The sequence below is a fragment of the Mesocricetus auratus genome, unplaced genomic scaffold, assembly GCF_017639785.1.
Source record: "Mesocricetus auratus isolate SY011 unplaced genomic scaffold, BCM_Maur_2.0 Super-Scaffold_100019, whole genome shotgun sequence".
In the NCBI taxonomy this organism is placed as follows: domain Eukaryota; kingdom Metazoa; phylum Chordata; class Mammalia; order Rodentia; family Cricetidae; genus Mesocricetus; species Mesocricetus auratus.
This window is the reverse complement of record NW_024429200.1, coordinates 23,539,570-23,552,428: the sequence shown is the minus strand read 5'-3', so window position 1 is coordinate 23,552,428 and position 12,859 is coordinate 23,539,570.

Sequence of the window (12,859 nt, the reverse complement as noted above, 5' to 3'; positions counted from 1 at the left end):
AGATACCATGATGTCAGCAACTCTTGTAAGGGAAATCATTTCATTGGGGCTAGTTTATAGTTCGGAGGTTTAGTCTACTATCATAGTGTCAGGAAGCATGGCAGCACACAGACAGACATGGTGCTGGAGAAGTAACTGAAAGTTGTGTATCTTGATCTGTAGCAGTAAAAAGAGCTAATGAGCCATTGGGCCTGGCTTGAGCTTCTGAAATCTCAAAGCCCAACCCTAGTGACACACTTCTTCTAACAAAGCCACACCTTCTAATAGTGCTACTCCCTACAAGCACTGGGAGTCATTTCCCTCCAAAACACCACAGGCAGGCCCATACTCAAACTCACTACATGGTAGAGGATGACCTTGAACAATGAATTGTTCCTCCTGTTGTTTCCTATCATCTTAGCAGCTGCACATGAATCTACTGATATTTTAAATATCATCTGAGGCCCCATGGCCCTGCAGTTGATGCTCTGCCGGTCACTCAGGACATGGCCTAGACAGCCTTCTGTTCCTTGGCCCTGGCTCTGCTGCAGCCACAATGTGTAGGATTAAACTATCCTTCTATTTACCAACAAAGACTCAGAAGTCAGATGTAGGGGTGAAAACCTGCTAGGTCAGAAACTGAGAAGAAATCAGCTGATATTGCCTTTTGGCCAGAAACCTAGCAAGAGATGTGTCTCTTCACTCACCCCCACACCAAAAGGAAGCCCCAAACTTAAGTCTCCACCCTTTCCTTCCTGTGTATCTTCTCTATCCAAATTGCTGGCTTCTCTATGGTTATTTTGGCCAGCTAGTTGCTAGCTCCTCCCCCTGATTCAAAGTAAACTTTATTTAGCAGTCTCAGAGTGTCGCAGTGTGATTAAAATTTCCTCACCATCCTCCTGTCTCTACTCCCAGAATGCTGGGATGACAGACATCAGCTACCCCACTGCGTATCTTCAGTGCAAGAAGTTGAACCAGGTCTTGTGTATACCAGCAGAGCATGGGGCTAACGAGCTGCATCCTATCCCCAGCCCAATAAATGTTTTCTTCACAAGACCAAGTCAGTTCCACTAAAACTGGTTTATCCATCCCAGGACTGAGTTAGGACTGCTGTGATGAACTCTTTTTTGGATGACTGAACTCTTCTAAACTGAGCCTATTCCTTACACTCGCCTCTTTTTGCTTCCCTGCTGGGATATGACACAATTAGAGGCTATCGCTGGAAGCCAGTAAAATATGATTTCTAGTCTTAGATACAACCAAATGTCACAATAAAACTCTTTTATTTATAATTAAACTAACTTTGGGTATTTTGTGTTAGTAACACAAAACATATTGTGGTCAGTAAAAGGTAGAAACATGAAATACGTAACCATTGCGTATTGTTAGCCATCTCAGTCATAAGCATGTATCAAAGGAATTTTCATTAAAAAAAACTATTGTGTGGCTGAAGAAATGGCTCATTGGTTCACAGAACACTGGTGTTTTTTCCCAGAGGACTAAGTTTGGTTCCAAGAACCCACATCAAGTGGCTGGTTCATAATTGCCTGTCACTCCAATTTCTGGGGATCTGATGTCCCCTCCTGGCCTCAGCAAGTACTGGCATATCACACACACACACACACACACACACACACACACACACACACACACACACACACACACACACACACACAGCCTTCCCTGATGGCTCAATGATCTGTGCAGAAGAGCAATATCATTGAGCGTTAGAGGGGGAGAAAACTCCAGGGAAACAGTGCCACCCGGACACAACAAGACTGATGGACCTAAGAATTCACAGAGACTGTAGCAGCGTGCTTAGGGCCTGCAAGGGGTCACGCCAGACTGAAAGGGGGAAATGGATGCAGGCACCCGCCCCTAACCAAGAACCTATCTGCAATTAGTACCCAGTTGCCAAAGAAAAATCAGTTTTCTTCAATGTTCTCCTTGGTACGCCAACTATAAACCCACGCCCAGCAGGAGATGGCCAACACAAAATGAGATCAGTGGTATTTTTGTAGACTTCATGTCTCAAACTGCTTTGTTTGGAAATCTTTTGTCTTACTGGTATTTTGCTTGTAGGTTTTGGCTTCCATTATTCTTGTGTTTGTGTATATTTGTGTTTCTTTTTTGCTGCTGTTGTTTTTTGTTTTGTTTTGTTTTCTTGTTTGTTTTTTCAAAAGACAAACAGCGTGGAGTTGAACACATGGGGATGTGGGGAGGAACTCGGAGGGGCTGGGGGAGGGGAAAACATGATCATACCATATTGTATGAATTTCTTTCAAAAAAAGTAATGAAAACATGTTTTAAATATAGGAAAATACATACTATTTTCTCTCATTTTGCTTCAATTTGTATTCTGGTGTTTAATAAAGTCACATTCAGAATTACATGGACAGTGTCATTAATCTTGCTGGTGTAACTTGAAAATAATAAATAACAAAGTTGTGCTTTTCTGTTAGAGTAGTTAATGGTAGTCCACTTTTCTCAAGGCCCCTACAGAAATAAGGCTCAGTTTCTCACCTGCTTTGACAGACACACTTGGTATGTATTTTACCACGTCAACTAAATGGTAAACTGGTTTTGGGTACTGACACACTTCTTTGTGTACCTGAGTCCAAAGCAATTAGTTTGGGCTTTAAGTTAAACTACGTTCGATTCACCTATGACTGGGAACCCTCAGAAAGTTTCTGTTACTGCATAGTAATTGTCAAGAAAGAATTTTAGCAACAGTTTGGCTAGACACTTCAGATCCCAAACTTTTCAAAACTAAAAAGCAACACTCAAACCGAAAGTTTATCTTTAAAAAGATTGCAGATTGTTTCTCTTGGGTGAAGGCTCTATGGTTTGGGGGGAGCATAGGGAGGGGAGGAAGGAAGAGGGATTGCCTCTCCAAGAACTGATAACACGGTTGCTAATATCACAGTTATCAAATGTCTTTGCACTTAGCTTGTTTAGAACTAGATGGGAAAAAATGCCACGAATGAGTCACCACATTGTGTCCACTCAGGCTTGGCAGGCCACCTTGTTCTAGTGAACAGAAAGTCTGTATTGAGAGAGTCAAATGTGTTCATGTTTCTTCAGATAGTCACACCTATGTTAGGTGAGCCAGGAGGCAGGGAACACCCTGCAGCTGGAGTTACTGGGAAAGAGAAAAGAATGTGTTCGAATGAAGACCAGAGTCCTGTTGTGATTGTAGACGTTGACACTGGTAAGGGAACAAAATGTGCTGTGAAATACCTCTTTAAGAAAGAGCTCCTGTAGTAACACTCATGGCCCCCAACCTGCCCACCCACATTGCTTCTTTTTTGGAAAGAGTCTCACGACATGGCCCAAGCTGGCCTCAAAATTACAATTCTTCTGCCTCAGCCTCCAGAATGCTGTGATTACAGACCTGTGTAACCAACCAAATGTGGCTCAAAACTTACTTAGGGGAATCAGATAGCATTATGGAGAAAGTTATTGATTCAGATTAGCCAGTCTTCTTCGTGTGTTCATATAGAAAGTTCATATCATTTTATCCAGCTGCATTTCCAATTCTATTGCCCCTGTCCAGCTCCAGTGCACTGTAGGGTCTTGACAGAAGGTTGGTAGAGGAGCAAAAGGGTAGTAAGTGTCCAGCGTGTGGTGGATACATTGATTGCAAAGTCTCCATTCCAGACCATCTTAGGTTTCAAGTCGGCAGACGCTTTTCTGAGCACAGATGTGTACAACGGCTCAGGGCTCACACCGTACACTTAGCAGAGCACAGCCACGCACAGCTGGAACCGCAACTGTCTCTGTTTAAGGAGGCCATTTTGATTTTCTTCTAGTTTGTTTTTCCACGAGTAGCTCTTCCTTCAACAGTCTCTTTCATGGTATGAATTTTAGAGAACACATTGTTCAATCTGAACAGGAGTTTGGGGGAAGGAAGGTTATAGCTGAGGTATTCACAAGCATTTCCTGTTTGTAGTGGCTCCTTTTCCTCTTAGGCATGTGTTTTTTCCATTTGTCAAAGCTGCTTCTGTGTTTAAATGCCATTCAATCATGCACACCTTAAGTAATCAGCGTGGGACAGGACAAAGAAGTTGTCTAGTAAGGGGCCTGTCCCAAACTATCACATAATTCTTGGGAAACTCAAATAAAATCCGTTTTATGAGTAAGGAATCAAAATGCATAAAGGTCTTGAAATGTTAAGAGTAAATTCTCAGACAAATGGATTTGCCAATATCCAAAGAGGAAAATGAGTCACACAGGCCCTGGGTTGTCGTATTTTGATAAATGGCCCACAGAAGCATAACACAAAATAGCATCATAAGTCACAGCCCCGACCCAGACAGGCAATACCAGCAGGCATACGCGTACTTGAAGTAATCTAGATTGTTTCCTTTCTGGGTGGTGTGCATATCTTCTCTCTGTCACTAGGCAACAGTATTCTACAATGAATGAAGATGTGATGGGCAAAACCCAGAGCAAGCCACTTTTAGTATTATTGCAAAGTATTATTATTTTAAAAAGGAACAATATTAGAAGTTACTTCCTCATCCCACCCACTGCTACATACCCGTTACCCTGGTTTGTGCTGCTAGGGTTCATTTCCCCCTCTTACTGACATGCTGACTGACATACTTACTCTTCCAGGTTCTGATTAGTCAAGTTTAAGTAGGACTGTTTGTTTTCACTTCCAGGTGCTCAGGTGTGCACATTGCTGACGTGTCTATTCCTCTCCTCGGTCTTGCGTCCTGTGCATGCACATGGGTGCATGCATCTGCATCTTTTAACTCTTCTACATTTTACTCTCTTCTTCGGTCAGTAAGAGATGATGGCTTTTGTTTATTTTTCTCTTTTCTCACCACAATCTCCACCCTCATTCCATGGTCTCTTCCGTACAGAAGCCTCAGAAGCAAGGGTGCATTTTACTACTCAGGGTCACAGCACTGCTACCTCCATTAAGAACACTTCCCTCGGGAGAACACTGCTTACCCTAGAGTTAATGCAGGAACCTGGTCACATTTACAGGTTACTGTGCATCTAGAAGTCATTTTTAGAGACTTGTCTGCACGTGAGTCATTGGTGCTGGAAAATAAAAGTTCACAATGTCATCATTTTAGCAATTTTATCTGCCATATGTATTGGCATCCTCCTTGCCATACTGTTGTGGTCTTCAAATGTGTGAAATTTCACTAGAATCAATCTCGGGAGAGTTAGTTCTCACTTCATTCAGCACCATGTAAACTTTTTAAAATGACAGGCTGGGTCTTTATTCAACTCTGGATGATTTTCTTCTGTTAGGTCTTTGATTTTTCATCTTCCTAGTTCTTTGTCTGCACTTCCTAGAACCTCTTTTACTCTTCCTAATATTTTTGCTGTACTGACAAACATATATAACATAAATAGCTCATGTTTACAGTTCAGTGGTATGCATCTATTTGCAATGATTTCCAACTATCACCACCATCCCTCACTGCAACTCTATGTCCAGTAAGCATAGCTCCATTCCTCCTCCCCTGAATGCCTGATTTACCTGATGTCACTATTCTAGTTTCTGTCTTTACAATTTTGAATAATATGGTACCTCAAATAAATGTGATCATGAAGTAATGTCTTTTCATGACTAGATTATTTTAATTAGCACAATGTATTCAAGATTCATTTAAGTTTTAACATCCAACTAATTTTGTTGAAGGCTGAATAAACCTCCCATCCATACACAAATACCTGGGATGCTTCCATGTGTATTTCACTATTGTAAATATTTTGCAATTGTTATATTGTAAATATTTTACTATTGTAAATAGTTCTGCTATCTGAGAGATTCAGCTTAAAATATTTTTGGCTTTATAAACAGAAGTGTGAAGGACTGTATGGCAGTTCTAGTTTTAGTTTTTTTTCTTTTTTGCTCTTGTTGTTGTTTTTGTTTGTTTATTTTGACAGTGGCTCTCCCATTAGCATTCCACCTTCTTGGAGACAGTCATTTTCTGATTTGTTTTCATTGTTTGATTCCCAGTGTTCTATTGGGTACAGAATACTAATTCAATAGCGTTGAGTTTCATTCTCCAAATGCTTAGGGCTACTAAGTACTGAGTTCATGTGTTTACTAGTCATTTTATGCAGATATATTTGGAGAATGTTCAAGTGCTTCACCTGTTTTCTCACCTGTTTTGTTGAGTTTTAAGCATTCCCTCTGTGTGCTGGAAATTAGTCTTTTATAAGGTTTATGGTTTGCAGCTATTTCTTCTCATTCTGAACACTGTCATTTTATATGGTTGAAATTGTGTTTAGGTGCACTTTGTAAAAACACTCCCATAATACATCCATCTTTTCTTTTGCTATCTGTCATTTATTGTAATATCCCCAAATCCCTGATAAGCTCATGAAACATTTGCTATTTTCTTCTAAGTTTTAAAGGTTTACGTCTTACATTTAGGACTTCATTTTGGGTTACTTTTTATATGGTAATAGGTAATATTTTAGCTTTATTTGTTTGCATATGGAAATATAGTTTCCCCAGGATCATTTATTAAAATACATTTTGTACATTGAATGATATTTTTCTGTCAATTTTTTATCATATGTGTAAGGATTTTGATGGTGAATGCTGAATGCATTGAATCTGTATAATCTTGGGTGGTATTGACATTTTAACAGTATTAAGATTTGTATTCCATGAGCATTTTGTGTTCATGTTACAGCCTGCAACTCTGACGAATTCTGTTGTGTGAGAGTTTGATCACATCCTGACACTCCCAAGACTGCCAATGAAAGTTACTTTGAATCAGAGGGCAGAGCTAGCTACTAGCTGACAAAAATTAACCATAGAGGTTCTGGAGGACTGAGGACAGAAAGAGATAACATGAAGTAGTAGGGTGGAGCTTAGAGAGGTTCTGGGTGTTTTCTGGAATTGAGGAATGAAAGAAAGTGGATGCCACTGGTCACTTTTGTGCTGCTTCTCTGATCATTTGGGTTCTTACCCTGATATCTGATAAAGAATATTAGATAAATGCTTCACTGAGCACCCAACATGGGGCTTGAATACACAACTCTGAGATAAAGAGTCTCATTCTCTACTGACTGACCTAGCAGGGCCTATATTTTCTTGTATGTGTACTTAGAGATTTTTATATACATGATGATATCATCTGCAAACAAATTCTTCCTATTGAATTTGTATGATTTCTAGTTCCTTTTACTGACCAAAGAACCAGCTCTAACTTTCTGTGTTATATTGTAGGGGAAGAATGGAAGCAACATCCTTGCCTTCTTCCTGTTTTGAATGAATGCTTTCAGAACTGTGGGTATAGCTCAATGGCAGATTACTTGACTAGCATTTGTGAGACGCAGTTCCCAGAACAGAAAAAAAGAAATCATTGGAACTCTTAGGTAGAGTAAGGTGGCACATGGCCTTTAATCACTGCTCATCATTCTTTGTGATCCTGAAGCAAGAAATTCAAATTTGACTCCATAAACCAGTCACCAATAGTTACACTGAATGCTATGGGCATTTAGTCTAAATTTAGTCAAAAGATTTTAGAATTAAATGGCATAGTAAATGCCTAATGATTCCATACAAAGTAAAAAAAAAGATCAATGAGCTGGAAAATGTACAAAACTGTGGAAATTAGTATCTTTGAAAAAGAATAGTCCAGAGAAGTAATTAAAGAGAATTTGAAACAACTACTCAGAGCTGATTGCAGAAGAAAACACAGGTCAGTGTTTAGAAAGGAATTTATAATTATCTATGTTTACACAATGACAAAAAGAGTGATTTCAGAGCAATAACCTCACTTAAAAAAAACAGAAAATCAAAAGTAAATCGAAGCCATAAACTAGAAAAAGAAATAGAATGATAGAGACAATAACAGTAGGTAAATGGAAATAAAATAGAAACCTGATTACTTGAAAAGAGTGATAAAATTGAAAAATATTTAAGTAGATGGACTAAGAGAAAAAGAAGAAAAACACAGATTATCTAAATCATAAATGAAAGTATTAACACCAATGCTGATTTTACAGACATAAAAAGAATGCATAGGTAGCAGGAATATTTATACCATAAAACTAGATACTCTAGACAAAATGAAAAATATCCTAGAAATACAGAATCTATCCATATTAGTTCATAAAGAAGTAGAGAATCTGAATAGACCAACAACATCTGACAATGTTTCAGTGTTAAAATCTCCATCAGCAAAAAAAGAAAAAAGAAAAGAAAAAAAGTTCTGGACCCAGATGTTTATACTGAACAATTCTCCCTGCCCCCTCTCCCCGAAAGATTTTTATTTATGTGTGTGTCTGTGTATGCCATGTGTGTACAGATGTCCACAGAAGCCTAAAGAGGGCATCAGATCTCCTGGCTCTAGAATTAAGGCAGCATTGAGACAGACAATGTGGATGCTGGGAGCCAATCTCCAGTACTCCAGAACAGCAACCAGCAAGGGCTTCGAACCAGGGAACCATCTCCCCAACCCCTCACTGACGAATTATCTCAAACATTTAAAGAAGACATAACGGCAGTTGTTCTTAACGCTTCCCAAAAAGTTGAAGAGAAAATGCCACGGCTTAATTGGATGTACTAGGCCAGCACTATCCCAATGAGAAAGAAGGAGAAACAAAGGCACTGAAAAAGGGAAGCCTGCAGGTGAGTATTCCTCTTCATACTGACCCAGTATTACCAACAAAATCTCATCTAGGAAGCCAGCAGGAGGACAAAGCACTATTTATTTCTGAAATGCAATGGTGGTAAAAACACGAAAAAACCAATCAATATATTATAACACATTGACAGAAAGAAGGAAAATACCCACATGGGTATTTCAATCAATACAGATAAAACATTTGACAAAACACAACACCCTTTCTGATGATGGAACTGATCCACGCAACTAATGTTGGAAAGGAGGTCTAGATATTTATTTAGACAGAGCAATCACTTACATGAACAGCCAGGTCAGTGCTTTGTGGTCTCCGAACCCTGGTCAGGATCCGAGAAAAAGAGAGAGCACCCACCTGTTCCTTCTTTTATCCCCTGAATCTTCCCGCATACCCATGACCACGCCCCAAGCGTAGTCAGCTGCAGGTACCTGACCTCTCCCTACCTACACCTTTCATTATAAAAACTGAAAAAATCTGTTATCAGTGCTCCATCTATATGTAACTGTAATAAAGTCTTGTGCCCTGAGACTCTTAAAAACAAAACAAAACAAAAAACTCAACAAATTGGGAAAAGAAAACTAGTTCAACATAATGGAAATCACAATTCCAAGCCTGTGGTGACCGTTACACTCAGAATGAAAGCTAATGGCTTGCTTTGCTTTGCTAGCAACACTGAGTGTAGTCTGTTGTTTGCCAGTGAGCTATATACATGAGAGGACTAGCTGTATTATTGTGTGAAGTCCCCATTACTCACTTCCATCTGGCTCTTCTCTCCATCATAGAGACTAGTGTACTGAAGTCCCAGCTGACTCTTATCACATTTTTAAAATATATTCTGGTGGTTTATCAGCATGTCGATATAAATATTTATAATCATTTAACCTTTTGCTGTATTTTATTAACAAATAATGTCCTTCTTTGCCCCTTATTTCTTTCATTTACTTTGTCTGCATAGACTACCTTTTTCCATCCTAGTATTGCCAGTTTATTTATGCCTCTGGAATAAAAACACCAGAGTAGGCAGTCTTTTATTCATTTGACAAATCTCTTTCCTATGATTGGAAAATTAAACCTGTTTATATTTAAATTAATGATAAGAGGTAACTTTTGTTCTGAATTGTATTCTCTTGCACTTAAATTTTTATTGTTTTTTAGTCAGTGTACAAAATAATGGTTTCATCATGTTTCGTGCACATGTGTCATTGTACTTTGGTCTAACTCATACCTGTACTGCTTGTCTGTGAGTTGTTGGTTGCTATACACTGCTTCACTGACCCCCCCTTGTATGTAGTTGACTTTATCTAATGAAACATTTAGCTGCCTTTATAATTGCCTTCATAGGATGCTCAATAGTTACTTCTTCATGATTATTGAGGATTCTACAAACCATTCTGAAATTTTAACAGCAACTAATTCCAAATTAAATTCAATGGCATACAGAATCTCTGCTCCTTACTCATTTCTAGCCTATCCGTGTCTGTTCTCTATGTGACAAAATTATGCCTTTAGCTGTTTTTTTTAAACAAGAGATGCAGTCCAAGAAATGTGGCAGTAATCAGTTTTGTCCTTGTTTGAACATCATCCCATATACTTACACAGATGTAGGCAGTGTGCCTATTGCTAATCTAGGCTATGTGATGCAATCTCAGCATGGTCAGTATGTTACTGTGACAGAAATTAGGAGCAGTTAGTCATGGTTACAGGCAGAAGGAAAGCTAGCTAGTTGTCTGCAGATGTCAATTCCTAGAACACCAATGTTTTACGAAGAACTTTACACAGCTCAGAGAGTAAACACAAAAGGCTCTGATTCATCAAGATGTAGGCTAACCCCCCAACATTCATTTTTGATTCCTGGTTCTTCTTTCCTGCTCCTTCCAACTGTTTTGGTGGACTTCTCTGATGGTCTATCCTCTGGCAACAGGGAGGAACCTGACTGTCTCTTTTTATCGGACTTGGCCATTTGTAGAGCTCCTCCTCCCAAGTTAAGAAAAAGCAGGACCCAAAACAATACAGAGAAACCCTGTCTCGTAAAACCAAAAAAGAAAAAAAAAAAAGAAAAAGCAGGAATGATTGTGTAAAAATGACGTGACAGTACTGAGAGAAGCAGCAAGGTGGCCACTATCACATGAGAAGGTCAATTCTGGGAATGCACGCGTGAGAGACGTTCACTTCCATGTCTCCTTTGTGACTCCTCAAGGCTCAATGTCAGAAGCTGTGGGAGGAGGAAGCATGTTTATGTCTAATATTTTCCAAGCAGTAAAACTTTTTGAATTCCTAGACCATATTTATTTTAAGAAATGTTGATGATAATATTCCTAGAAGAAAAATGACTATGTTTCAATATTTTAAGTCATAATTTGATCTCTCTTGACAACAGCAGCCTATGACTTCATCTGTCCTCCCTTGCATGTGCAATAATGCAGAGCACAATTCTGCATCGACTTCTATTTTTATGCTTTTCCATTGCTACCAAGTTGTCACTTCTCAGTTCTGTTTGTTAAATGCCAAAACACCTGCCTCTCATTCACTTCTAATCTCCCCTGTGCTTGGGAAACAGATAACTGGGCTGGCTAAAAATAAATGAAGGATGCATTGGATTCAAAGCAGTGAAATTTAGATTTAAGGCTACTGGCTTAGCCTCTGTATTCTCTACATGCTTTCTGGTAATCAACAACTTGTCCACCCCTTACACGCATGGTCAGGGCTACAGTGAATTTCTGTATAACCTCTTCTCAATAAATGAGAAAGAAGTACTAGCTATCCTCAGTCTACTGATTCCTCACAGTAGTGGTAAAATTCACTGTTGTCATTCATGCTATGAAAGGTAAGACTTGCAATTGGATTAGCTTCATCACAGGCAATCTGTCTTCAGCACACTGTCAGAAACATAAGTTTGTGTCTTTCTGCAGTGTTGGGATTTATTAACAATATACTCACAAGCTACATCAGTTTCATTGGGTTCAGTTTGGCAATTAGTCATGATTCCCTGAGTGATTGACCCATTAACAAGCATGATTTCTATTATTCCAACCTAAACTATTGTTTGTAAATCAGCATGAGACACCATTTATAGTATGTTTGTGTGTATCTGTGTGTGGGTTGGTGGTAGTGGGACTACAATAAGATAAGAAGGCTGCAGCAAAGTATTTCCAAAGAGCCCTTAATGGGCAGGAGCGGAAAGCTGGCAGGGAGGCAAAGAAATCTCTAATGGAGGCTAGATAATGATGCCTGGTAGAGGGATGGGGAAGACACCACTCAGAGCCAAGATGCAAGTTCACAAGTTTGAACTGAGCCTCGGGTCACATTTGTTTGAACCCTTTGATTTTCACCATTTGGATGGACCTCCAGTGAATCAATCAAATGTTGTTAGAATAGACAGTGTTAGCGGCAATGAAGACTTCATTTCAAAGATCTGTTTGTGCTTTCTTCCCCGCCCCCATTACTTAAGTACCAGTACTATCCATTGTATCTCCTCACTTCCTCTCTAGTCTATAACTTTTCCTCCAGTGGTTCTCAACCTTCCTAATGCTTTGAGGCCTTAATACAGTTCCTCATGCTGTGGTGACCCCCAACCATACAATTATTTTTGTTGCTACTTCATAACTGCAATTTTGTCACTGTAATGTAAATAGCTGCTATACAGGGTATCTGAAATCTGAGCCCTGCAAAAGGGTTGTTTGACCTCCAAAGGAGTCAGGACCCACATACTAAGAGCCACCCCAGAGAAGTTTGAACCCTCTTCCAGAAACATATGGAAGAAGATGCAGAAATCCACAACTAACCAAAGGGCCAAGCTCCTGGAGTACAATGGAAGTGAGGGAGGAGCAAAAATATAAACGAGGGAGTCAAGAACACGATGGGAAACCCACAGAATCAGCTGACCTGAGCCAGTGAGAGATCACTGACTCAGGTCTAGTGGGAGCCTGCATAAGACCAAACTAGACCCCCTTAATATAAGTGACAATGGTACAACTGGGACAATACATGAGACTACTGGCAGTGGGCCCAAGATCTAACACTAATGCACAAACTGGCTTAGTGGAGTCCATTCTATATGGCGAGATACCTTGTTCAGCCTAGACACAGGGGTGTGGGGGTGGAGAGGTGCCTTGGTCCTGCCTCAACTAGATGATGGAACAAACTTAGTAGACTTTCTACGGAGGCCTTACCTTCCTCACGGAGCAGATGGGAGGTGGTGGGAAAAGGAGGGAGTGAGAGGAAAGGAGGGAGGGGGAACTGGGATTGGAAT